The sequence below is a fragment of the Coptis chinensis genome, chromosome 6 (genome assembly GCF_015680905.1).
Source record: "Coptis chinensis isolate HL-2020 chromosome 6, ASM1568090v1, whole genome shotgun sequence".
Taxonomy (NCBI): Eukaryota; Viridiplantae; Streptophyta; class Magnoliopsida; order Ranunculales; family Ranunculaceae; genus Coptis; species Coptis chinensis.
The window spans coordinates 43,406,914-43,434,238 of NC_141461.1; the positions used below are offsets into that span (position 1 = coordinate 43,406,914).

Consider the following 27,325-nt stretch of genomic DNA (forward strand, 5'->3'; position numbering starts at 1 on the left):
GCGTCGCTTGAACCCTGTCATGAAAGAAGTGGTCAGGGAAGAAGTCATATGGTTACTCGATACGGGCATCATATACCTAATCTCTGATAGCAAATGGGTCAGTCCCATTCATATAGTTCCTAAGAAATCAGGGATTACCATGGTACGTAATGCCAAGGGTGAATATGTTGCCACGCATGGTCCTATGAAATGGAGGATCTGTATTGATGATAAGTGCTCAAAAAGTGCAATTTAACCCTCAATTATGCCTCTTGTTTAGCCATCTTAGTGGACTAATAGTGTTTGTACGTTATGTTTTAAGAAAAAGAGAGTTTTGTTGAATATTAGCGAAAAAGGGGTAAAACAGAGCAATACGGAGCATTAAGGATCACATGGGAAGCCCGTGGACAATCATGGAAAAGGCCAAGGAATTGAAGCTATTAAAGATACGACTTGGACCTATTTTAAAGCTTATTTGGAAGTCCAAGGCCAAAGGATTTGTTGCTTGGACCAAAACCCGCAAAAGAGGAAAGAAAAATTGACCAAAGGTGGAAAAATAGAGTATCCCGTTTGAGACGCGACTATCGTGCATCCAGACGCAACCCATGCGTTTGGGACACATAGATCGAGTGTCCAGACGCAATGATTAAGTCTGGGACGCATGAATAGTGCGTCCAAACGCATGAATCGACACTGTAGCTAATTCCTTCTCAGTTTTGGAGATGAAGTTGGACTTTGAAAGAAGTCTATTTGTATTAGGAAACAAATGACGGTTTGGAATGCTTCTAGAGCTCTTTGTAACCCCTATAAATAGAGGACCTGAGTGCCTCATGTAAAAAGCCAATTCACTTATATTCTTGTCTCCAGAACTTGAGGCAGAGAGATATTAATAATAAAAGATCAGTTTTAACTAGCTGAGTCTTAATAAATTAGTCTTTCTAGTCTTATGTTCTTCGACTCTTCTTCTTCTCGTTCTTCGTGTTCTTCCTTCTATATGGAAGGCTAATCTTCTCTTTCAAGGGAGGAGATGAAGCCAATGCTTAAGGTTTAATGATTCTTCTGGTTCATGATGTTCTTCAATCAGGTTAGTTCTTTATGTTTTTAGTTATTAGTTCCATTGCCCACACCAGGGGATGGAAATATAGATTAAGGTTTTTATTTATTACAATTGAATATCATACTAGTTTAGGGTTTTATTTATTGCAATTGAATATAATGCTAGAATAGAGTTTTATTTATTGTAATTGAATATTATACTATTATTCTCTACTTTTCTTCTAATTGTGTAGTGTTTTAGAGTAAGGGAAGTATTCCTTGTGTTTGTCTTAGATGGTGATTCATTGAATAGCTGCCCAAGCTCACATAAAAGGAAAGAAGATACTAGTAACATGAACATAGGAACAACCTTAAGTAGAGTTAATTGGTTAACGATGTTTCATTCAAAAAAGGCATCGACACTCATTTCGATTGCCGATTGTAGTCTACTTGGAGAACAACATGAAGCAAAAGTCATTGAATCAAAAGCATTGGTGGATTTGAATCTCTTGAATCTATCTCTCTCATATTCTCTCCCTATTTCCAATTCTTAGCTTTAGTATAAGTTTAGTTAGTTTAGTTTAGTTTAGCATTAGAATCTAAAATCTCTACAATTATAGTTTTTAATCCCTCAAACCCCCTTTCCAGTCCTGTCCTTCATATAAACATACACTTAAAAGTGGAACGATACCCTACTCATCCTTTACTTATTGAGGGATAATTAGTTTTTGATACACTTGTTTTTGTTCAACAACCATCATCTATCTACATCATCCATATACCACATCTCACACACAAAAGGAGGCAAGGTCAAATGGCGCCGCTGCCGTTTTTAGTTGTTTATGTTTAACGTTTTCTTCCAAGATTAGAACTTTGGATATTGAGGTATAATTAGCCGCATCATCCATCCTTTTGAGAAAGAGAGAAGCTTGAAGGGCATCTTGAAGACAAGATCTACCATCCAGGTTAGTTGAATCTTCATTCTTTTTATTTCATTCTTAGTATAGTTGCATCGTAGTTTAGTTTTATTGCTTTCTTAGTATAGTTGCATCATAGTTTAGTTTTATTGCTTTCTAGTATAATTGCATTTAGGAAATTTTAAACAATTGAAGTTGTAAGCCAACACAGCGAAATATCAAACTCTAGTGTTTCTTGTCTGAATCTTGACAAACAGACTATCGTCTGTAGGACGTGGTACTTAAGCAATCCAAGTGATTCACCATAACCCGAGAAGAGACAGCTTTAGACAATGGGCGAGATACTAGCTGTAAAGCCTAACCCAGTTGAAGAAAAGTAGTTTTGCATATTAGTATAATTTAGAATAGTTGCATATTAGTTTAATTGCATTCAAGCATAGTAGGATATTTTTCATCATCTTCGCATAGCAAGAATACTAGACGAGATTGATACAATGGCCGCACGCAATGATGGAGGTGTTGTGGACACCAATAATCCTGAAACTATCCCACCCATGCAAGCACAACAGAGGAAGAAGCTGAGTGATTTCTATTCACCAATCATTGGAGACCCACCAAGCAGTATTGTTTTTCAAGAGACATAATCTAACCAGTTTGAACTTAAAGCATCAGTAATCTCTATGCTTCCAAAGTTTAATGGTTCAGACAATGTTCAGCCATATGTTCACATGAACAAATTTCTATCAGTCCTCAGAACTTTCAAGAACCAGAATATCAAAGATGAGAGTATCAAGTTGATTCTTTTTCTGCTCTCACTCAAAGGTAAAGCCTCTGAACGGTTAACTGCACAGCCGATCAATTCAATAGATAACTGGGAGAAGTTGAGAACGAAGTTTATGAACAAGTTCTACCCACCCCAGAAGACAGATGCCATGCAACAAGCCATTAGCAATTTCAAAGGGAAGGTGACTAAAGAATATCATCAAAGCTAGGAGAAATTCAATAATCTGCTAGTCTCATGTCCACATCATGGATACAAAAAGAGCACATTGGCTCATTTTTTCTATCGAGGACTCTCGATGATGAACAAGCAGATGATACAGTTAATGCACAAAGGCAAGTTTACATCGATGGATGGAGAGAAAGCTTACAACTTTCTCGAGAATTTAGCTAAAGAAACACAACAGTGGACTACTAGCAACGAGGATGTCGCTAGCATGGAGGGGGAGCCAAAGCAATTTGGTTACCAAGCACATGAACAATCCGATCAAGAACTGAAGTCTACATTAGCCTGCCTGGCCACCAACATTGAAACTTTGAGTAAGAAATTCAACCAGTTCTCCATGAATCCCTCCAAGATCAACAAGTCTCAAGCTAAATCTCTCCCAATCATGCAAGCTAACCGATACTGTGAAGTTTGTTCAGACACTTCCCATGCAACTCTAGAATGTCCTGGTTACTATCAACATGCATCAGTTGGAGAGTACAATATTAACTCATTTCAGAGGCCCAACCAAGGTGGTAATAACTTTCAAGGAAATTATTGTAGACAGAACGCTGGACCCCCAAGATTCTCAAGATCAAAGTTATATTCCACAGACAAGTCAAGTTTCACAGTTGGTTCCTCAATAACAATTATACTCTCAGCAGAATTCTAATACAAGTGGAGAGTTAGTGCCTGATCCTAGGAGAAATTATGCCACACCTGCCAACCTAGAGAATGCTATTACTTTGCTATCACAGAAAAATCAGAAGTTTGAAAGTGTTTTAGAGCTTCTTGCACAGTCTCAGCTCAATCTCCAACAATTTCAGGCAAGTCAATGTTCTAGAATGGAGTCTCTAGAGGCTAAGGTCAACCAATTCACCACTGCTTTGTCTGTAAAGACACAAGCCACTCAACCTAGCTTATTGGAACCAATATCGAAGAGTAAAGATGTATGCCCCATTGGGACAACTGCTAGTACTGATCCCTCCATGATCATGTCAGCTCGATTACTCGATCGAGGATTGAAGATAGACAACAAGGTTGACTTACCTTCTCATGATGACATTGCTTCTGAGCAATCGGTCAAGATTTCAAATGAAGTTCAAAAGGAAGTGGGGAAATCCTTTCCACTCCCCATTTGTAAAGATGACCAAGACAAGATATGCAAGAAAGCAAAAAGAGAAGAAGAGCAAACACATGTCGATGTGTTTGTACCAAAAGGCACCTTTCCTATGTTTTTGCTTAAAGCAAAAAGGACAAGCAATTTTTAAAGATGAAAGAGGCATTTGAGAAAGATAACATCAATATCCCCTTTCTCAAAGCGATCAAGCAATTGCCATCATATGCCAAATTCTTGAAGGATGCATGCAACATAAAGAGAAGTACTCATGTTCCAAAGCGAGCATTTCTAGCTGGACAAACAACATCTATTATCCATCAGCAAGCTCCAGTCAAGCTCAAAGATCCAGGAAGTCCTACAATATCATGCAAGATAGGAGAAAAATTCACGGATAATGCTCTCTTACACCTTGGTGCTAGTGTTAATCTCTTGTCATATCATGTGTACCAAGCGTTGGGCCTGGAGAACCTAAAGCCTACAAAAGTCAAATTGAAGTTAGCTGACCGTTCTACCAAGATTCCAAGAGGCATAGTTGAGGATGTTCTTGTTCAAGTAGCCGATTTCTACTATCCAGTGGATTTCATTGTGATAGACACCCAGGAAGCCTTTGATAAAATACCAATTATTCTAGGCCGACCTTTTCTCGCTACCGCAAAAGCTTTGATAAATTGTCACAATGGTGAAATGAAGATCAACTTTGGTAAGATGTCCATGGACATAAATATCTTTCACCTGTTGCATAAGGATTGTGATGAAGCCGAAGGTGGAGAGGTGTACTTCCTTGATAGCATGATACAAGAACTCATCCCATTCGAAGATACAATTGAAAGTGCTCAATCTACAAAAAACTATGATGAACCTGAGAACCACACCACAGAGGCGTTGCTAGCCATGTTCTTAGAATCTCTATAGAAAATTCAGGATTTAAGTGAGCATAATGGAAAATTGACAGAGAGAGTATCATACCTTGAGAAGATGAACTCTACATTTCAGGATGAACAACATACTTCTACCCAGAAAAATCACTTACTAGAGAATCAGCTTAAAGAAGTTTTGGAAAAACAACAGAATCTAGAAACTAAAATGAGTCTTCTAAAGCAGAAAGTGGACCATATTGATAAGAAGCATTGCACTGTTAAAGCCTCTTCTACACCATCATTGTCTGAACGAGATAAGTATGTGAAACAGTCTACCACCCACCTTGAGCGTAGTCAACCATATATCTATTATCAGTACTGTGGTGGTAAAGGGCATATCAGATATTATTGTCTTGTTAGAAAGAAAGATTTTGGTCAATCTTCTACACAGAGGAACCACAAGGCCTATCACAAAATCATCAGACCTGAAATAGTTCAAGGTAGAGAAGCAACTTCACCATCAATCTTTCCGACATATCAAGGAGTATTTTCGACAACCCACAAGGTGAGACCTCCTCGTCCTCCAAACATTCGTCAGATTTGGGTAAGAAAATCTGATCTCCTCACTCCAAATTGATAATGCATGATATACTAGTCTTGAGGATCTGACTATAAAGGACTCAAAAGTCTTGAGAATCTGACTTTAAAAGACTCACATTACGTCTTGGGGATCTAATGTAAAAAGACCTAAAAATTTGTTTCTTGAACTAATTCTGATATTTGGCATCAATGGTAATATCCTACCTTTTTCTCATCTATTTCATTTACTTCTTTATACATTGAGGTCAATGCTTGCATAAGTAGGGGGAGGGTGTACTTGAGAAGTACTTGAGAAATGAATTTCGAAAATTAGTTTTCAAAAACAAAAATATTTTTGTTTCTATATCAGTAGCATGAGAAAAATGAATTTTAATGATGAGTCTGGGATATATATTCTATACTGCTTAGTGTTGAGCTTGATAGATAGTTTATATTATTGATTTCATTACCGCTTAGACTATTTATTATGCTCGGACATAGTTCTTGTTGATAGAATTCTTTATCAAGGCACCACCATAATACTTGATTAGTTTTGTATACTTTTGCTAGAAGAGAGATTTAAACCCCTAGTAAACTGGAAGTAGAATTTTTAGACTTAGCCCGTGAGACTTGAGCTTTATACCCATTCTTTGGAGAGTTCTTACGAAAAATCCGAGTCTTAGTGACTCAACATCTTTCAGTTCTTTATGTCATTGTAATATAGTCTCATTATTTGTTGATTTGGTTAATCACGAAGTGACATCAACTGGGGAGATAGCCATTATGTCTTGTAGTCTATTCGAAACAGAGTATCATACTGATAAGTCAAGTAGTGAACCCATTCAGCCTTTATCCCACCTAGTAGGACCATCCTGTTAAACCCTTTTGAGCCTTACAATAAGCCATTTTTCTTCCAAAACCCTTTATCCTTTACCTAACTCCAGACAAGGAGTATAACCAAAATCTTTATCAGCCATACCCATATGTTTCTGAGAATACGAGGGGAACAAGGAGGAAGAAAGACCACAAAAGGAAGATTACAAGGAAATATCAGAGAGATACAATGAAGACCATCATTACATTTCAAAGTGAAAGAAGCTAGTGGAAAACAAGCATATATCGATTACTAATCAAGGATATACCATCGAGCTTTAAATATATATATATATATATATATATATATATATATATATATATATATATATATATATATATATATATATAAAGTTGAACAAAATGGATGGAAAAGCTAAGAGAAAGGAAGAATTTTCTCTGCAATACAGAATTTGAAGAAATCTTCCAAAGAAAGAAGCAAAACCCTTAGTGTTTTCAGAAACAACCTTAGAATCCTTTTTACCTTTCCTTCATAAACCAATACCCAAGCCAAGTTACAACCCATGACTTATCACTATAGTATTGTACAAAGTCTAGAATAGGTGAGAGGATGCTAAAGTGAAGGACCCGACACTTCATATGTGATTGACATTTTTTCCATGAGACTAATTTCATCCAGAAGTCCGTTTTTCAAGGTAGTATGTGGGATGTTTGTATTCATTATTCTTTTCCCCACATACATGAGGTAAAATAGTAGACCATCTTCTGAGAGATTCTTTTCTGAGAGTATGACCGGTGAGGATTGAAAGTCGAGATTATCTATCTAAAGGTAAACTAGGGATTCTGTTTCTTGGGTAGGAGAGTATAGGAGATTGACTGAGTACACACATAAGCCTTGATTGAGAATTTTGTAAATTTTTACTATCTCCCATCATAATCTATGAGTCTTTGCAGCAATGTACTTAGCAATGGATACCGTCTGTTGGTGTAAGCACTAAGTGGGTAAGGAATTTCTCTCTCTGAAAAATACTATTATTCTTGAACATGCTATTGATTGATTTTGTGGGTATATAACCTGAAAACCCTCACGAGACTATAACTCGTCCTTTTTGGGGAACTTAAAGGTTTAAAGCCTTGTTGCATATGGTAAATGTAATCGCGATGCCTGTGAAAGTGAGTTAGGATTTTATTTTTTAGGATGTAATTTTGATCACTTATCTATTTTTTTATCTTATTTGCTAAGAGAGTAGTGATAAGAGCCCAAAACTATAGTTTTAACCCTGTAACAGTCATACTTTTAGACCAATTATGTGAGTAATAATTAAGAGTTAACACTGATTACGTGTTTTTATGCATTTCAGGCTTCAAAGTCCATTATGTGCAGAAATGTGCCACTTTAGCGAGATAAAGGAGCAAAGGTCGGTTAATAAGGAGTTCCGTGATTAAAGGCCAAGATTCAAGAAGACAAAGCCTTTCTAAAAGCCCGGTCAAAAGCTGAAAAGTCGACGCGGGCAGAAACAGCACACAAAGTCAGCAGAACTTCCGAAGGCCGTATCTTTGGACTCAGATCTCGGAATGGGGCCTACCTTATTTCAAAAAGACTGGCTCGGAAAGAGCTTTCCAATGGTCTAAGCCTTGATCCAATCAGAGGAGCAGAAGTGGACGAAAAGTCTGTTGAAGCCAACTACAGCTGAAGAGGCCTTTTTGGACTGAAAGAATTGGGTTTTGGGCCTGATTCTCGGGCCCAAAACATGGCTCCAAGCCCATGCACGATTTTTGAATCTGAAAACATATAAAAACAAAAGCTTAGCTCTTTGTTAATGGTAACTAGTTAGACCTAAAACTATAGATAATTCTAGATCTAATTTTCATTTAATAAAATTAAGTTTAGTTTAATTTCAATTATTGTTTTAGATTAATCTTTAGAATCATTGTTCTTCATTAGTTTGATAAATAAAATAGCTAGTTTGTCAATTTCGATTCTGGTCATTTACAATTGTTTAGATCTAAATTCCCTTATTACGTAGAAAGCTAGACCTAGATTAGTTAGATTATTAATTTAGTATTTGAATCATAGTTTTATTATTCATTAGATTAATAAAATAGTGTTCTCCATAATCTAGTTTCATTTCCATTAATTGTTTAGTTTCAATTCGTAGATTCAATTATTTGTCAGTATTAGTTTAATTCAATTATTGCATGAGTAGTTTTGAATTGAGTTTAAACAAGTAAAGTTCAAATCTTTATATCATGTCTTGTTTGAATTCCATTGGGAATGATAGTGTGATGATTCTCGGCTAAACCTCCATTTGAGGGGGTTGAGAAGCCTTGATGAAAGCTTGATCTCGATTATCGTAGAGTCGTCGTAATTTTCTTTCCACTCTAGAAATGATTAGTTCACCATGAGAATGGGTGTAATCGTTCACATGCTAGTTATGAATTGGTAGAAATGCCATGTGTAATTAGGGATTATGGTAACCAGATTGTTCTGCGAAGCAGTTCAATTCGGATTACGACGATTCATCGTTAGTAGGATTAAGTCGAGTTAAGGTGGAATCAATCCCCCTCAATTCCTTATCATAGAATCGACGTAGCATTCCCATAGTTGTTCTAATAGTCGACTAGTTACATCTTGTGGGTAGTTGCATCGTAGTCTAGTTGCCATTTCGTAAATCTCTCATTAGACTTTAGTTAAGATTATTTATACGTAGAAAACATTACCATGCGGAAGGACTAGGAGTGGAACGAATCATCTACTCCACTATATCTCATAGGATTGAGAGTAGAAATCTTTGATAAATCTTAGGCACGTAAAATAGTTTTAGTTTACTTACGTTTTGAGTTTCATCGTTCATTTCGTAGGTAAACTTTATCTTTTATGTTTTATCAAATGGCGCCATTGCCATCTTAGTTTCACTTTCGCATTGTTTTCATAGTATAACTCCTTTTCTTAAAGTCCCATTTCACCCACCCACCCTTGTTCGATTCTAAGCTGTGGTTGTCTTTTTCAGCATTGAACTTCCTCAAAAAAAAAAAAAACAATTACGGGCGACTCGTAAAAGGAGCGCACCTCGCTCAAGTTCTTGGAAGCCGGCCAGCGACCAGCAAACACTTGTAACTTGAACTTACAGCGGCGTGACCAGCCCAAAGTGGCGCTCAGCCCGAGAGCTTAATTTTGCCGGATTTCCACAGGTTTCATTCGAACTTTGATTTTTCAAGTTTTTCAGTGTTCTAACTAGTTATATACACTGAATACGCGTAAACAAGACGCTATTCATAAGCGAAGCAAGGACGCAATTAGGTATTCCTTTCTTCCACACCTCGCATCTCCTGTTAGAGGTTTATACTAGTATATCAGGATTGTTTGGAGTGTTGACGTAATTAGCTAAGTTTGGTCTTAGCCTTGTATGAGATTAAGATCTGGTCAAACAAAAACACCGAGCATAATTACACAGCAACATCAACAAGCACGCCTATCTAGTATACCACTCATTGCACCTCTAGCTACTATTCCACATACTCTACCTGACATAATGCCCGACGAAGGAGAGACTCCTCTCTTGGACTTTTATAAAGCCTTGAGCGATAGCCCCAAATCTTGCATCGTTCTAGCAGACCCAGTGGGGGATTTCCGAATCCCCCTAAATATTTTTAATTTGTTACCCGTTTTTCATGGTTTAGACCATGAAAAACCTTATCAGCACATGCGTAGGATTGAACAAGTCCTTACAACATTCCATTATCCTACGGTTGGTGCGGAACAAATTAAACTAAGGGTATTCCCTTTCACCTTAACCGATAAGGCGGCGTCTTGGTTAAGCGCCCAAAGCGCCTAATTTACGTGGACTCGTGGGCTAAACTTGTTCAGCTGTTTATGGAATTTACCCACCCCTAAAGATGGATGAGATGCTTTCCAAGATTTATTTCTTTCGACAAAATCCTCATGAATCATTTTCAGAGGCTTGGAATCGTTTCAAAGATCTCCTTATAGAGTGTCCACATCATAACTTAGCGAAAGACACGTTAGTTCGTGCCTTTTTCAAATAACTTCTACACCACCATAAAGAAGTCCTTGACATAATGAATGGGGGTAGTTTCTTAAGTAAAGGAGCCTCGGAGGCTTATAAATTTATAGAGGATCAAACTAAGCGAAATAACAACTGGGGGGGTAGTGACGATATCCACCGCTCCGCTAGTTCTTCTAATACAGTTAAGGTCGCTAGTATGTTTGAAATTAAACACGATCCCGAGCTTAAAACTCTAATCGAATCACTCACTAAAAAGGTAGGGGCCATTTCTATTCAACAAAAGCCTATCCCCGTCATGAATGTAAATTCAAATCCATGTAGTTTCTATTGGAGCCCTGAGCATCCCGACTTCCACTGTCCTATAGCCTATGAACAGGCTTGTTCCATTAATAGTGAACCTAACGCCCCCCCTTGGAGACAAAATCCCAACTTCGGTTGGAGAAATAACCAACACGTCATACCTCCAGGGGACAATAATCAATATGTTAGGCCAACGCACAGTTTTATCCAAGCTCCACCACGACAAGGGCAGGGTCAGGGTAATTTTAATAATTATAACAACCAAGTGCAACCTCGACAAGGTCAAGCACAAGGTCAAGGTAGTTATAATAATTATAATGCTAATAGAGGTATCATTCCGATAAATAATAACTATCAAAATCCGCCCATAAATAATTCACGCGAGATAGTTCCAGTCACACCACCCGTGACTACTACACCCACATAACCGGATCGTCTTGACACCTTCATACAAGTGAGCTAAAAACTTTTCCAAACCATGGCTCAATCTAACCAACCGCTTCTACAATCCGTTAATAATTTAAGCCAACAGTTGGCCCAAGATAAAGCTCAACCCAAAGGTGTGTTTCCAGGTCACACAATACCTAATCCTAAAACAACAAACACAGCCTTTGAGGTAACCGATAATACAAGTAATGAATATGAAAATGTAAGTGAGCTAAAGGCCATCACCACTCTCCGTTCTGGCAGAGTGGTTGATAACAAAGTAACTATGCCTATAGTTACCCCACCCGATAGTCCCTACACTTGCTATTTTACTAGATACCGAAATAGAAACTGAAGAGCCTACCTTTGTAGAGGTACCGGTTACAACACAACCTAAGAACAGAAAGCCAAGGTTAAACATCCAGGTGATACCATTGCTAAATATAGACAGAAGCCACCGTTTCCACAAAAATTAGCGATGTTAACTAGGGATACTAATTATGAGGAGATTAGGGACGTTTTCAAGAATCTAACTATAAACCTTCCCTTCCTCGAAACTATTAAAAAGCTACCACACCATGCTAAGTTTCTTAAGGAGTTGTGTACTACTAGGCGTAAGACCAATATACCAAAAGATGCCTTTTTAACAGAACAATTCCCAACTTTATCTGAACATAATGGAATTGTTAAGTACAAGACCCTGGTCGATCCCTCTTGCACAATGCACCTTAGGAGATTCTTATCATGACGACCAGCGTTATTAGACACGGGGGCTAGTGTTAACTTACTCCCGTTTTATTTGTATAGGCAAATAGGTCTAGGCGAGATGCAACCCACTAAAATGGCGTTGCAATTAGTGATAGGTCTATTAAGTATCCTAAGGGTGTGGTCGAAAAATGTCTTTGGTAAAAATTTAGGATTTCTACTATCCGGCTGATTTTGTCATCCTCGATACAGAAGTCGCTAACGACTCTGTCCCGATCATCCTAGGGCGTCCTTTCCTGGCAACTGCCAATGCGCTCATTAATTGCCGCGATGGTTCAATGTCCATGTGTTTTGGCCATCTTGCTGTTGAAGTAAATGTTTTTAAAACAAAGACACATTTACCCGATTCGTCTATGGATGGAGAGGTTAGCATGATCGAGAGCTTCGCTCGAGATTATTTCAACAACACGTTCCCTGATAATCATATGCCCAAATTTCTTTCCTTTGGAAGTTCAGATTCAAACATTTTCATCCCTACACTAGTCGATACACATATTATAGATAAGGACGAGATAGATGACTTTCTCAAAGATATAGTGGACTACCATAGTAATGTGGATATGACCAATCTAGATGAGGAATTCAAGGAGTTTCTTAGAGTAGGTGATGATTCACCCTATCAAAACTACTTTGCACAACATCCACCTCGACTCCCTTCCTTCCACCCTTTCAAAGGAATCTCGAGTTTGCACTCGATCCTTTTGTTTCTTCTGTGCTTCATAATTTTTTAAATCCACCTAGTAAACAAATACTTCAGAAGAACAAAGCATTTGACACCTTCATTTTCAGACTTGAGACAGTCCCTACCTACACCATGAATGAGTTTTGTGCTAAACCCACATCCTCATTGTTTACATGCTTTCCTTCTACAACTTATCCATATCTACCATATCTTCGACAACCATTTTTTTTCCACACTTATTCACTAGAACACCCTCTCGTTCAAAAATGAAAAAGAAGGTGCATGCTAGGTTACGTTATAAGGTTAATAGACTTCCCTTTCAATTCACTAGGTTGCGTCATAGGAAATCTTGGTGCTTGATTGTGTTTGGATATGTTTTCTGTGATATTTATTTATGGAATGATCCACAACTATTTCGGTTGTTGATATATGATAAACTGCATGTTCATACATATGTTTAGATAAAGTCTCGAGTATCTGACTATAAATGACTCTTTTTTTTTTTTTTTTGTGTTTGGCGCATTCCTTTCATTTCCAGATATTGGTGAGTGCACCATTAAGGTAACCGGGACCTCCCTATGGAGTGTGTGGCTGTAAGTACCGGATCCTAAGTCCACATTTAACATAATTCATGTTTTAAACTCATGCATGTTTTCTCGGTTTTTGAGTCATGTTTCACTACTGGGGTGAATTATGTCCTTATTGCTTATTGTTTTTAAATATATTAATTAGTATTTATAAAAATAAAAAATAATATATATATATATATATATATATATATATTAAAGAATAAACATAGTAATCTAGGAAGTCTCGGGAATCTGACTTTAAAAGACCCACTTAAAAAAACAAATTTTCTAAACTTTGTTGTAAAAAATTTATTTGGGGGTGGGGTGTTCGTGTTTCCGTCCTAGAATGTTTTATGTCCCATTAGAGTTGTTTAGGCCGTTTAATTGTAATTCGATTCGGGTTGACATATTCTATGAATTTATAGTTCATTCGTTCGCATAACGTATGTCATGCACGCACTTTGAGGCGTTTTCCACTATCTTATATGTCATCCACTGTCGAAATAGAGTGTTTTATGGATCATTGGATTGGAAATTCTCTCCTGATCATTTCCATATCTCATTCGCAAAAATCGGACCGGTAACGAAGCGGCAATTTTAGTTTGAAGTTGCGCGAAAAATCGAAAAATTTGAAAATTTCGAATTGGGCTTGGGCCCAACCCGCGCGCACCGGCAGCGCACCTGCACCCCTTACCTTTACACCAACAGTCGCGTTCTTCACTTCCAAACCGCCATTAACAAACAAAACAAAAACTTAAACCCTAAAATCGAAAATTAAAAAGGAAGCTAATTAAACCCACGCCCACAGTTCAAATCAACTTCAACTCTTCTCTAAATCCTTGCACCACCACCTCCACCAAGTTAAAAAAAACCAAGAACCACCGAAAATTTCAAAATTGTGAACTGTCGTGCCACCACCGCACCACCACCACTGTTTGTTTCATTCGGTCGACTCAAATTCCAACACCACATCCCATTTAAACCCCCACTACATTCCAAACACTCTAATGGCTCAACAACGTCGAATTTTGCAGGAGCAAGCATTTACTGGCGACCACTTCGCGCCGTTTTACGGTGACGAAATGATTAGTAGAGACTGGAATAGCTTGTGGTACTCGACCGAAGCCTTTACCACGAAGACTTAGTCAGACGGTTTTACAACATGAGGGAGTTGGAGGGCAGTAGAATTTTTGTTATGGTGGTGAAGAGGAGGAAGGAAGTAACTGCTGGGTTGTTGGCTGAGATTCTAGACATTCCACCTAGAATCCATTTGGATGTCACGTTACAGGAGTCCCAATATAATAGAGTAGAGCCGTTGATGAACGTGATAGTTACCGAAGGGAACTACAATGCGAGCTCGCATTGTGTTCGCCAGGCATCCCTTAGAACCAACCAGCTGGATGCAGCTCAGTGGATTGGTCGGAACGTCCTAGGAAAGGAGAAGGTCAGTGACATCGGTCTGAACTGCCTCCACATTTTATGGATACTCCAGGAGCAGAAGTACGAGTTCTGTATCTTGGAGTTTATGCTTAACATGATTAGGGGAGTAGGGAAGTCTGTTGCACCTCTCCCTGTGTTGATAACCAAGATCATGCTGAAGTTTAGAGCAGCTCCAGCGTCTGATAGGATTTACCTCACCCTGCATCGAAATCCTCATATCTATAAGGATTGTGTCCAACGAGTTTGGAGGTTGCCTGAGGATAGGGAAGAGGATAAGGAGGATGGTGGAAATGAAAATGCCTCGAAGGATGAGGAGGACTTGACTTGTTTTGATGTTGTTGCCTTGGAGAGGTGTTGGTCAGATGCAGAACGCATGGCCGTAATTCATCGTGGCATGTGTTTACTCAACACTATCTACGAAAACCTCCGGACTCGACAGGCTACTATCCATCATAACTTCGAGATCTGATCCCAGCGGGAGGACGAGCGGTGGGAACAGATGAGGACTGAGCTAGAAGCTCAGCGCCAGTTCCGGGCCGACATGCTTTCACGATTCCCACCTCAAGGGGATTCTCCTTCTCAGGACACACCATCGAGGCACGAGAGTCGTTGCCGAAAGACGAATGGTGCTGGCCCATCGGGAGCTCAGGAGCCATCTCCTGAGCGTGTGCCCTCCGCTACCAGTACCGAAGTGGTTAAGGATAGTATAGCTTGATGTTATTTTTTGTAGTTTTATTATTGTTAGTTATTTTAATGTAAGTTTAATTCCGTAATTTGAATTTTGTAGTAAAAAGGCATTTAATGCCAATATTAATATAATGTCATTATTTTCATTGTGCGTGGTTGTTTATTGTTGATCCCACCTTCCCAAATTATTTGGGGGTGGTGTTATCTATTCCAGCATAATTTTTATATGACCCTTGTTTTAGAAGTTATTGCGGAGTCAGGGTGAGAATATGGCCGATTAGGCATATCTATGAATAAGTATCATGGTAGGATGAAATCTCGATAAAATAGGTAGATTCTATCCTAAATTCAGCCTAAAAGATACTAGGTTTGTTTTAGAATCAAGGAAATGAGTTGTTTCCGTTTTCGGGTTTGGAAATTTTAGTATTTCCGGAAACTGCCGTAAAAACTTTTTGGGCAACTTCCCGATCCGTTTTAGCAACTTAAAACCTATATAAACTTTATTCATTCTACACTCACAACTCACACTACACCTAACTTCCATCACTCACCTTTCACTCCCACATTTCCCACGTTTCGTCTCATTTTTCGATCTTCACACCTCGAGTGCACACTGCCCGGCAGGGCCTTTTCGCACCCTACACATTTGTCGAAATTTTGTGCAGAGCGCTTTTCAGCGCTTCAAGGTGAGCGACTTCGGCTCAAACACTGGAATTCAAAATCATCGAGAGCGACTTTCGCTTCAAGTGGAAGCGCACTTTCGGCATACGACTTCGTGGACCAGAAAAATTCCAGTTTTCTGTGGGTTGTTGCCGAGTCATTCGCAGCTATTCCAGAGTGTAATTTAGATATGACATCTCCTACATTGATACCGGAACAGTCTTTCGAAAATTTGTTCCAAAGCACTACTTATGGTGCTTGGTTTCGTGAGGCGATCACATACGTAGGCTGGGAACCGCTTATGGTAAGACCAAATGCACTTTATTCTCCAACACTAGCATCTTATTTTTACGATAACTGCATTTTTTTTGAGAGACCAGATGGAGAACACACTTGTTCTCCATCAACATTGATGATGAACTAATGGAAATTACAAGGTTCTTGCTAGCATTTGTTCTTGGACTTGCTATGCCCGCTGAAATACAAGACCCATGGTGCTATTGGGTAGATAATATGTATGTCTACACTAATGAGTTTTTGCATGAGTCCTATTGGGCAGGCATTTTCCGTATCGAGGACCAAGGGGAATATAACGTCGCCTTTGGTAGCCTGTCCATGAACATAGGAACTGTTATGTTTTGGATCATGCTAAATATTTTAGGAGAATGGCGTTTTTCTTCTGTGAATGATGCCACTTGCAGCATCTTCCTTGCTTTAGCCACGGGACGTATGTGCCATGACCTTCCCCGAACCTTGATGTCTATTTTAGCACGAGCCCATAGCATGAGGCATAAGTATCTTCTTATGACTGTTCTAATTTCCCGTATTATGTTATGTTTCTTTCCTATTTTTTGTACACATTTCACGGATTGAATTACGGTCGACACTGTACGACCCACCAATAGTATTATTCGATCTTTCCGTGCAATGACTTGGCAAGGGTAGAGGATACAACCTCATCAGGTTGCACCTTACACCCCGTCAGACCAAGTGGCGCTTAATAGGTTAGCAATAATAAATGATAAATGGCGGGAAGCCTGGCAAATTATCATGGCATGGCAGGACGCGAAGGAACCTCACTTCTTTATAGAAGAAGAGGATGAGGAGGATGATGAATAAAGTGGGAGATAAGGTAAGTTTTAATTCTAGTTAGTGTCTGCTTATGTCCCAAGCAATTTGATTCTTGTTAACCCCATAATGGGTGGAACTCTTATAGAGTTGCGTCAGTTTTTTATTTCCTATATTAGTACGTTCTAACCTTGTTTTGCAGATGTTCCTGAATTTCACGCGCTTCAATGGTATTTTTCCTACCCTCTTTATTTAAATGCTTTGAGGACAAAGCATGATTCTTATTTGGGGGGGGGGGGGCATAGAAACACGTGTAATTAAGGCATCTGTTAGGATATAGATAGGTATAATATGCATTTGTTTTCCAGTTAAAATTTAAAAAATTCAAAAATATAAATAAATAAGTTCGTGCTATACACTTAGGAATATTTGTATTGTTTTCTTTCTCTATGCTCTTAATAATCTAGAAGTTTCACGTAGCTTTTGCATTAGAATAATTTTTAGAAACTTAGGTTAATATGTAGGTAATAATCTTTGCATCTATCTATAAATATATTACATGAGTATCTATGATTGTTAGCAGTAAGTTTATGAAATCTAGGCTAGAGTACTTATTCTACAAATCTTGTGAGAATATAGTCTAAAGCCTTATATGAGAGAAACATTTGAGAAATGACACAAGGGAGAAGTAAAATCTGGATAGAGATATCACACCTCCACTTGCTTGATCACTAAACCATATCCTAAGCGAGAATTTAGGCCCTCTTTGGATCGATATAGCCAGAAATTCAAACCTATGAATTATTTTCCGCTAGTTGCCCCTCTGAGCCTTTCTTTAGCCTTTCATAAACCACAAATCTTTTACCCTATTACAAAGACAAAACAAAATAAAAAAAATAAAATAAAAATCAACCTACCCAATCTAGAATAAGTCTGAGAATAGAATGAGGAAGAAAGAAGAAGAGAAAAACCTGTGTAAACAAAAGTTAGTTAATTGCTTCAGAAAATAAAGAAAAGAAGTTTCCATCCAAAGAAAAGAAAAATAAAAATAGAAATAAAATAAAAACTCCAAAAAAATAGAATAAAAGGAGTCAAAAGCCAAAGAAAAAGAAAAAAAATATGGCTAAGGATGGAAACAAAGGGTAGAAGCAAAAGTAAATAACAAGGTTTTCTCTAGTTACATAATATGAAGACTCTATTATCTCAGACTTGTCCTTTTTGAATATCCATTTTCTTCCTTCTTAAACCATCTCCTAATCCCCATGAACACCTAATAAAGACCTCTAGCTCAATTAGGAATAGGTTAGTGTGATAATAAGTGGCAGATGTGTTTGATCGACTCCGCTTCCTTGTTGTCATTGAGATTGTAAGGTAAAAAGTGCCCACTTGCTGACATTGGAGTATGAAAACTTGAGTGGAAAAAATCAGAGTGTTGTATCTTGACTATTATTGTGAGAACCTACTTAAAGACGCTATTCCGAGTTTCAGAAGCAAACCTGCTAGGCATTTCATAGTATTACTCGTTGTATATATGTTTATTGTAGATGATTGATTATTATGCATATATTAGCTTAGATTTTGACTTGATTACTCTATATGCATTGCTAGTGAGAGGTATAGTTAATTTAGAGCATGAATAAGGAAACAATAGTTTTATTTCTTAGTCGTTGTAGTATAGATGAAGTTTATGAGTACCTTCACTGGAAAACTCTCACGAGGCTATAACTCATCCACTAGGGAATTCCTAGTGGTTTAAGGCCTTGTTGCATATGGTCAATGCAATCGCACTCAGCGAAACGAGAGTAGTTAGAACTCTATTTTTGGTCACTTATTCTAATTTCTCATATTTGCTTGAGGACAAGCAAAATGCTGTTTGGGGGTGGTTTGATAAGAGCCCAAAACTGTAGTTGTAACCCTGTAATAGTCATACTTTTAGACCAATTATGTGAGTAATAATTAAGAGTTAACACTGATTACGTGTTTTTATGCATTTCAGGCTTCAAAGTCCATTATGTGCAGAAATGTGCCACTTTAGCGAGATAAAGGAGCAAAGGTCAGTTACTAAGGAGTTCCATGATTAAAGTCTAAGATTCAAGAAGACAAAGCCTTTCTAAAAGCCCGGTCAAAAGCTGAAAAGTCGACGCGGGCAGAAACAACACACAAAGTCAGCAGAACTTCCAAAGGCCATATCTTTGGACTCAGACCTTGGAATGGGGCCTACCTTATGTCAAAACGACCGGCTCGGAAACAGCTTTCCAATGGTCTAATCCTTGATCCAATCAGAGGAGTAGAAGTGGACAAAAAGTCTGTTGAAGCCAACTGTAGTTGAAGAGGCCTTTTTGGACTGAAAGAATTGGGTTTTGGGCCTGATTCTCTGGCCCAAAACATGGCTCCAAGCCCATGCACGATTTTTGGATCTGAAAACATATAAAAACAAAAGCTTAGCTCTTTGTTAATGGTAGCTAGTTAGACCTAAAACTATAGATAATTCTAGATCTAGTTTTCATTTAATAAAATTAAGTTTAGTTTAATTTCAATTATTGTTTTAGATTAATCTTTAGAATCATTGTTCTTCATTAGTTTGATAAATAAAATAGCTAGTTTGTCAATTTCAATTCTTGTCATTTACAATTGTTTAGATCTAAATTCCCTTATTACGTAGAAAGCTAGACCTAGATTAGTTAGATTATTAATTTAGTATTTGAATCATAGTTTTATTATTCATTAGATTAATAAAATAGTGTTCTCCATAATCTAGTTTCATTTCCATTAATTGTTTAGTTTCAATTCGTAGATTCAATTATTTGTCAGTATTAGTTTAATTCAATTATTGCATGAGTAGTTTTGAATTGAGTTTAAACAAGTAAAGTTCAAATCTTTATATCATGTCTTGTCTGAATTCCATTGGGAATGATAGCATGATGATTCTCGGCTAAATCTCCATTTGAGGGGGTTGAGAAGCCTTGATGAAAGCTTGATCCCGATTATCGTAGAGTCGTCGTAATTTCCTTTCCACTCTAGAAATGATTAGTTCACCATGAGAATGGGTGTAATCGTTCACATGCTAGTTATGAATTGGTAGAAATGCCATGTGTAATTAGGGATTAGGAGTAACCAGATTGTTCTGCGAAGCAGTTCAATTCATATTACAACGATTCGTCGTTAGTAGGATTAAGTCGAGTTAAGGTGGAATCAATCCCCCTCAATTCCTTATCATAGAATCGACGTAGCATTCCCATAGTTTTTCCAATAGTCGACTAGTTGCATCTTGTGGGTAGTTGCATCGTAGTCTAGTTGCCATTTCATAAATCTCTCATTAGACTTTAGTTAAGATTATTTATACATAGAAAACATTACCATGCGGAAGGACTAGGAGTGGAACGAATCATCTACTTCACTATATCTCATAGGATTGAGAGTAGAAATCTTTGATAAATCTTAGGCACATAAAATAGTTTTAGTTTACTTATATTTTGAGTTTCATCGTTCATTTCATAGGTAAACTTTATCTTTTATGTTTTATCAACTAGCAAAAGGCTAGTTGGGAGTTGTGATAAGTGCTCAAAAAGTGCAATTTAACCCTCGATTATGCCTCTTGTATTTCCATCTTAGTGGACTAATAGTGTTTGTAAGTTATGTTTTAAGATTCTACAGGTGAAAAAGAGAGTTTTGTAGAATATTAGAGAAAAAGGGGTAAAACAGAGTAATACGGAGCTTAAGGATCACATGGGAAGCCCGTGGACAATCATGGAAAAGGCCAAGGAATTGAAGCTATTAAAGATGCGACTTGGACCTATTTTAAAGCCTATTTGGATGCCCAAGGCCAAAGGATTCGTTGCTTGGACCAAAACCCGCAAAAGAGGAAAGAAAAATAGACCAAAGGTGGAAAAATAGAGTCTCGCGTTTGAGACGGGACTATTGTGCGTCCAGACGCGACCCATGCATTTGGGACGCATAGATCGAGCGTCCAGACACATTGATTAAGTCTGGGACGCATGAATAGTGCGTCCAGTCGCATGAATCGACACTATAGCCAATTCCTTCTCAGTTTTGGAGATGAAGTTGGACTTTGAAAGAAGTCTATTTGTATTAGGAAACAAATGATGGTTTGGAATGCTTCTAGAGCTCATTGTAACCCCTATAAATAGAGGACCTGAGTGCCTCATGTAAAAGGCCAATTCACTTATATTCTTGTCTCCAGAACTTGAGGCAGAGAGAGATTAATAATAAAATATCGGTTTTAACTAGCTGAGTCTTAATAAATTAGTCTTTCTATTCTTATGTTCTTCGACTCTTCTTCTTCTCGTTCTTCGTGTTCTTCCTTCTATATGGAAGGCTAATCTTCTCCTTCAACGGAGGAGATGAAGCCAGTGATTAAGGTTTAATGATTCTTCTGGTTCATGATGTTCTTCAATCAGGTTAGTTCTTTATGTTTTTAGTTATTAGTTCTATTGCCCACACCAAGGGATGGAAGTATAGATTAACGTTTTTATTTATTACAATTAAATATCATGGTAGTTTAGGGTTTTATTTATTGCAATTGAATATTTGCTAGTAACATGCTTTTATTTATTGCAATTGAATATAATGCTAGAATAGAGTTTTATTTATTGTAATTGAATATTATACTATTTTTCTCTACTTTTCTTCTAATTGTGTAGTGTTTTAGAGTAAGTGAAGTATTCCTTGTGTTTGCCTTAGATGGTGATTCATTGAATAGCTGCCCAAGCTCAAATAAAAGGAAAGAAGATACTAGTAACATGAACATAGGAACAACCTTAAGTAGAGTTAATTGTTTAACGATGTTTCACCCAAAAAGGCATCGGCACTCGCTCGATTGCCCGATTGTAGTCTACTTGGAGAACAACATGAAGCAAAAAGTCATTGAATCAAAAGCATTGGTGGATTTGAATCTCTTGAATCTATCTCTCTCATATTCTCTCCCTATTTCCAATTCTTAGCTTTAGTATAAGTTTAGTTAGTTTAGTTTAGTTTAGTATTAGAATCTAAAATCTCTACAATTATAGTTTTTAATCCCTCAAACCCCCTTTCCAGTCCTGTCTTTCATATAAACATACACTTAAAAGTGGAACGATACCCTACTCATCATTTACTTATTGAGGGATAATTAGGTTTTCATACGCTTCTTTTTGTTCAACGACCATCATCTATCTACATCATCCATATACCACATCTCACACACAAAAGGAGGCCAGGTCAATTGATTACAGACATTTAAATGCCATGACACGAAAGGATCATTTTCCTTTACCCTTTATAGATCAGATGCTTGAACGTCTAGCTGGTCATGCTTTTTATTGTGTTTTAGATGGCTACTCTGGCTATTTCCAAATTATTATTAATATAGATGACCAAGAAAAGACTACCTTCACATGTCCTTTTGGAACATACGCCTATAAACGAATGCCTTTTGGCCTTTGTAATGCTCCTGGTACCTTCCAGCGGTATATGCTTCATATATTTAGTGACATGGTTGAGCGTTTAATGGAAGTATTCATGGATGATTTTTCTATCTATGAAGACTCTTTCACTGACTGCCTATCTAAAGTGTTGACACGATGTGAAGAGAAGAGTCTCGTCTTAAATTGGGAAAAATGTCATTTTATGGTGAAAAAAGGCATTGTACTAGGTTACATTGTATCTAGTGATGGCATCGAAGTAGATAAGGCCAAACTAGATAAGATAGCGACTCTACCTATTTTATATTAGAGCCTTTCTAGGCCATGCAGGTTTTTATAGTGCTTTATCAAAGATTTTTCAAAAATAGCTAGGCCATTAACTAATCTGCTTTTAAAGGATGCTATCTTAGATTTTAATTTTAACTGTAAACAGGCTTTTGAAACTTTAAAAGCCGCCTTAACTTCTGCACCCATTATACAGCCTCCCGATTGGTCTAAACCTTTCGAACTCATGTGTGATGCTAGTGATTATGCAGTTGGTGCTGTCTTGGGATAGAAACTAAATAATAAATCCACTGTTATTTATTATGCTAGTAAAACTCTAAACGATGCTCAAAGGAATTATACAACTATTGAAAAAGAATTGTTTGATGTCGTTTATACTTTAGATAAATTTCGTCCTTATTTGGTTGGTTCTAAGACTCTAGTTTACACGGACCATGCAACCCTTAGGTACCTTCTCGCAAAGAAGGATGCTAAGCAGAGATTAATCCGATGGATTCTTCTCCTACAAGAATTCACATTAGAAATAAAGGACAAACGAGGGGTCAAAAATGAAATTGCCGACCACTTATCCAGACTTACAAACGACGATGATAGTGATTCTGAGTCCATACCGGACTCTTTTCCTGATGAGCATCAGTATGCTATTTTTTCTGCACCATGGTATGCTGACATTGTGAATTATTTAGCGTCTGATGTTATTCCTTATGATTGGTCAAGAAATGAACGTAAGAAGTTTTTGGCCAGAGTTAAGCTATATTACTAGGATGAGCCCTACCTTTTCAAATATTGTGCGGATCAGATTATTCGTCGTTGTATTCCCCATTGGGAATATAATGAGCTTCTCTTATTCTGCCATGACAAAGAGTGTGGTGGCCATTTTAGTGGTATGAAAACAGTTGCTAAAATTCTTCAATGTGGGTTTCATTGGCCTACTCTCTTTAAAGATGCCCAAGTGCATTGCAAGACATGTGTTCGTTGCCAACAACTTGGGCGAATCACGAAGCGTAATATGATGCCATTAAATCTAATCATGGTGGTAGAAATATTTGACGTATGGGGCATTGATTTCATGGGTCCCTTTCCAGTTTCCCACGATTTCATTTATATTCTAGTTGCCGTGGACTACATGTCGAAATGATAGAGGTCATGGCTTGTCGTAGCAATGACCATAAGACAGTTGTGTTTTTTGTTAAAGAGTATATTTTCTGTCGATTTGGCATTCCCAAAGTCATCATTAGTGATGGTGGAACACATTTTTGCAACAGAGTTGTTGCATCTCTCGTGAAAAAGTATGGAGTTACACATAAGGTAGCAACTCCATATCAACCACAAACTAGCAGACAAGTAGAAGTTTCTAATAGGGAAATCAAAAAGATATTAGAAACAACTATAAATCCTGATAGGAAAGACTGTTTAAAGCGTCTATCTGATGCCTTTTGGGCATATTGGACTACTTTCAAAACTCCTATAGGTATATCTCCCTTTAGACTTGTATTTGGGAAACCTTGTCATTTGCCCGTTGAATTGGAGCACCCCACTATGTGGGCTATAAAAAGCCTAAACTTCAATTTTGATGAGGCGGGTGTCAAGTGAAAGTTGCAATTGAATGAGTTTGAAGAAATCCATAACGATTCTTATGATCTCGCGAAGGATTATAAAGCTAACATGACACGTGTCCATGATAAGAAAATCTTGCGCAAAGAGTTTGTGGTAGGTGATAACACGATAAAAGTGAATATAATTCTACTTACGAATAAATAATGAATTCTCAAAACTCAAGTAAAACTATTTCGTTATACGCATACTATTTATCAAAGATTTCTACTCTCGATACTATTGAAGTATAGTTAGAATAGAATATTCGTTCCACTCCTAGTTCTTTAGCATTCAAAGTTTTCTACGACTATCAATCCTACCAAAGTCAATGAGAGTTTTACAAATTATACTATGATGCAATTTATACTAACAAGATAATGGGATTCAACTACGAAATGCTACAGGTTGAATCTACGATAAGGAATTAGGGGGAATTTACTAACGACGAATCGTCGTAATCCGAATTGAACTGCTTTCACAGAACAATTGGTTCTTCCTAATCCCTAGTTGTTCATGGTAATCTCTACCAACAAACGTCTAACATGTGAACAATCAAACCCATTCTCATGGTGAACTAATCGTTTCTAGAATGGAATGGAAATTACGACCACTCTACGCTAACACAAATCAAGCTTCATCAAGGCTTCTTCAACCCCCTCTAATGAAGGTTTAGCGTAGAATCATCATGCTATCATTTCCATATGCAATTAAACAAGTCATCATAAAAAGATTGGAACTTTGCTTCTTTAAACTCAAATGGTAACTACTCATGCAATAATTGATTTAAACTAACAATGACGAATAAGTAAATCTAAGAATTGAAGCTAATAATTAATGGAAAACGAAACTAGATTATCAAGAACTAAATATTTTATTGATCTAATAACTAAATAACAATCATTCAATACTGAAATTAAAACAAGAATAACAACTAATTAATTAAATGAAAAACTAGACCTAGAACTAAGCTTTCGTGGCTATTTGCTATCCTAACCTAATTGATACTTAAAAGCTAAGTCTTGTGTATGGAAATGGAGGAGACCAGATCTACATTTTCGTGCATGGGTTGAGGGTCCATGTTTTTGGCCGGAAAATCGAGCCCAAAGCCCAATTTCTTCAATCTACAGGGCCCTTTTCAGTTGGCTTTGATTTCAATAGGATTTTCATCCACTTCTGCTCTTCTGATTGATTCAACGTTCAAACCATTGGAAATCTCTTTCCGAGCCGGTCATTTTGACATAAGGTACGCTCAATTCCGAGGCCTGAGTCCCAAGATACGGTCTTCGGAAGTTCTACTGACTTTTGTGTGTTGTTTCTGCCCGCGTTGACTTTGACTTTTCAGCTTTTGACCGGGCTTTACAAAGGCTTTTTCTCCTTGAATCTTGGCCTTTAATCACAGAACTTCTTAGCAACCAACCCTTTCTCCTTTATATTGCCAAAGTGGCACATTTTTGCACATAATTGACTTCAATACCTAAAATATATAAAAGCATGTAATTAGCATTAACTCTTATTTATTACTCGCATAATTGGTCTAAAAGTATTATTGTTAAGAAGTTAAAACTATAGTTTTGGGCTCTTATCAAACCACCCCCAAACAGCATTTTGCTTGTCCTCAAGCAAATATGAGAAATTAGCATAAGTGACCAAAAATGGAGTTCTAACTAATCTCGTTTCGCCGAGTGCGATTGCATTGACCATATGCAACAAGGCCTTAAACCACTAGGAATTCCCTAGTAGACGAGTTATTGCCTCGTGAGAGTTTTCCAGTGAAGGTACTCACAAACTTCATCTATACTACAACGACTCAGAAATAACACTATTGTTTCATTATCTATGTCTCAATTATCTATACATCTCACTAGCAATGAATACAAAATAATCAAGTCGAAACATAAGCTAATATATGCATAATAATCAATCATCTACAAATAAACATATATACAATGAGTATTCTATGAGATGAACTAGCAGGTCCGTTTCTGAAAACTCGGAATAGTGTCCTTAAGTAGGTCCTCACATAAATGTCAAGACAAAACCCACTCTAATTTTTCCTCGCAAGTTTTGCTACTGCAGTGTGCAGTGGGCACACTTTATCTTACAAACTCAATGACACACACAGAAGCCGGAGTCGATCAAACACATCTGCCACTTACTATCACACTAACCTATTCCTAATTGAGCTAGAGGTCTTTATTAGGTGTTGCGGGGATTAGGAGATGGTTTAAGAAAGAAGGAAATGGATATTCAAAAAGGACAAGTCTGAGATAATAGAGGCTTCATATTATGCAACTTGAGAAACCCTTGTTCTTTACTTTTGCTTCTACACTTTGTTTCCATCCTTAGCCATATTTTTTTTCTTTTTCTTTGGCTTTTGACTCCTTGATTCTATTTTTGGAGTTCTAACTCTTTATTTTCTTTTATTTATTTTTTTATTATTTTTTTTTTATTTGGATGGAAACTTACTTTTCTCATCTGAAGTAACTAACAAATTCTTGATTTCAAAGGTTCTTCCCTTTTCTATTCTTCATCTCTATTCTCAGACTTATTCAAAGAATTATGTAGGTTGATTGTTTATTTTGTTTTGTTTTATAATAGGGTAAAGGATTTGCGGTTTATGAAATGCTAAAGAAAGGCTCAGAGGGGCAACTAAAGGAAAATAATTCATAGGTTTGAATTTCTAACTATATCGATCCAAAAAGGGCCTAAATTCTCGCTTAGGATATGGTATAGTGATCAACCAAGTGGACGTGTGATTTTTCTATCCGGATTTTACTTCTCCTTTGTGTCATTTCTCAAATATTTCACTCATATAAGGCTTTACGCTATATTCTCACAGGATTTGTAGAATAAGTACTCTATCCTAGATTTCAGAAACTTACTGCCAACAATCATAGATACTCATGTAACATATTTATAGATAGATGCAAGGATTATTACCTACATATTAGCCTAAGTTTCTAAAAACTATTCTAATGCAAAAGCTACGTGAGATTTGTAGATTATTAAGGCCCTAGAGAAGGAAATCAATACCAATATTCCTAAGTGTATGGCATAAACTTTTTATTAATATTTTCAAATTTTTTGGATTTT

General features: G+C 37.2%; 1 non-coding gene across 1 annotated transcript; it reads right to left on the minus strand.

Moving 5' to 3' along the window:
- Window positions 1–10,212: 10,212 nt before the first annotated feature.
- LOC147493091 (small nucleolar RNA R71) lies at window positions 10,213–10,316 on the minus strand. The gene has a single exon (XR_015200608.1). It is a non-coding gene; the product is annotated as a small nucleolar RNA R71 (small nucleolar RNA).
- Between the last annotated feature and the right edge of the window lie 17,009 nt (window positions 10,317–27,325).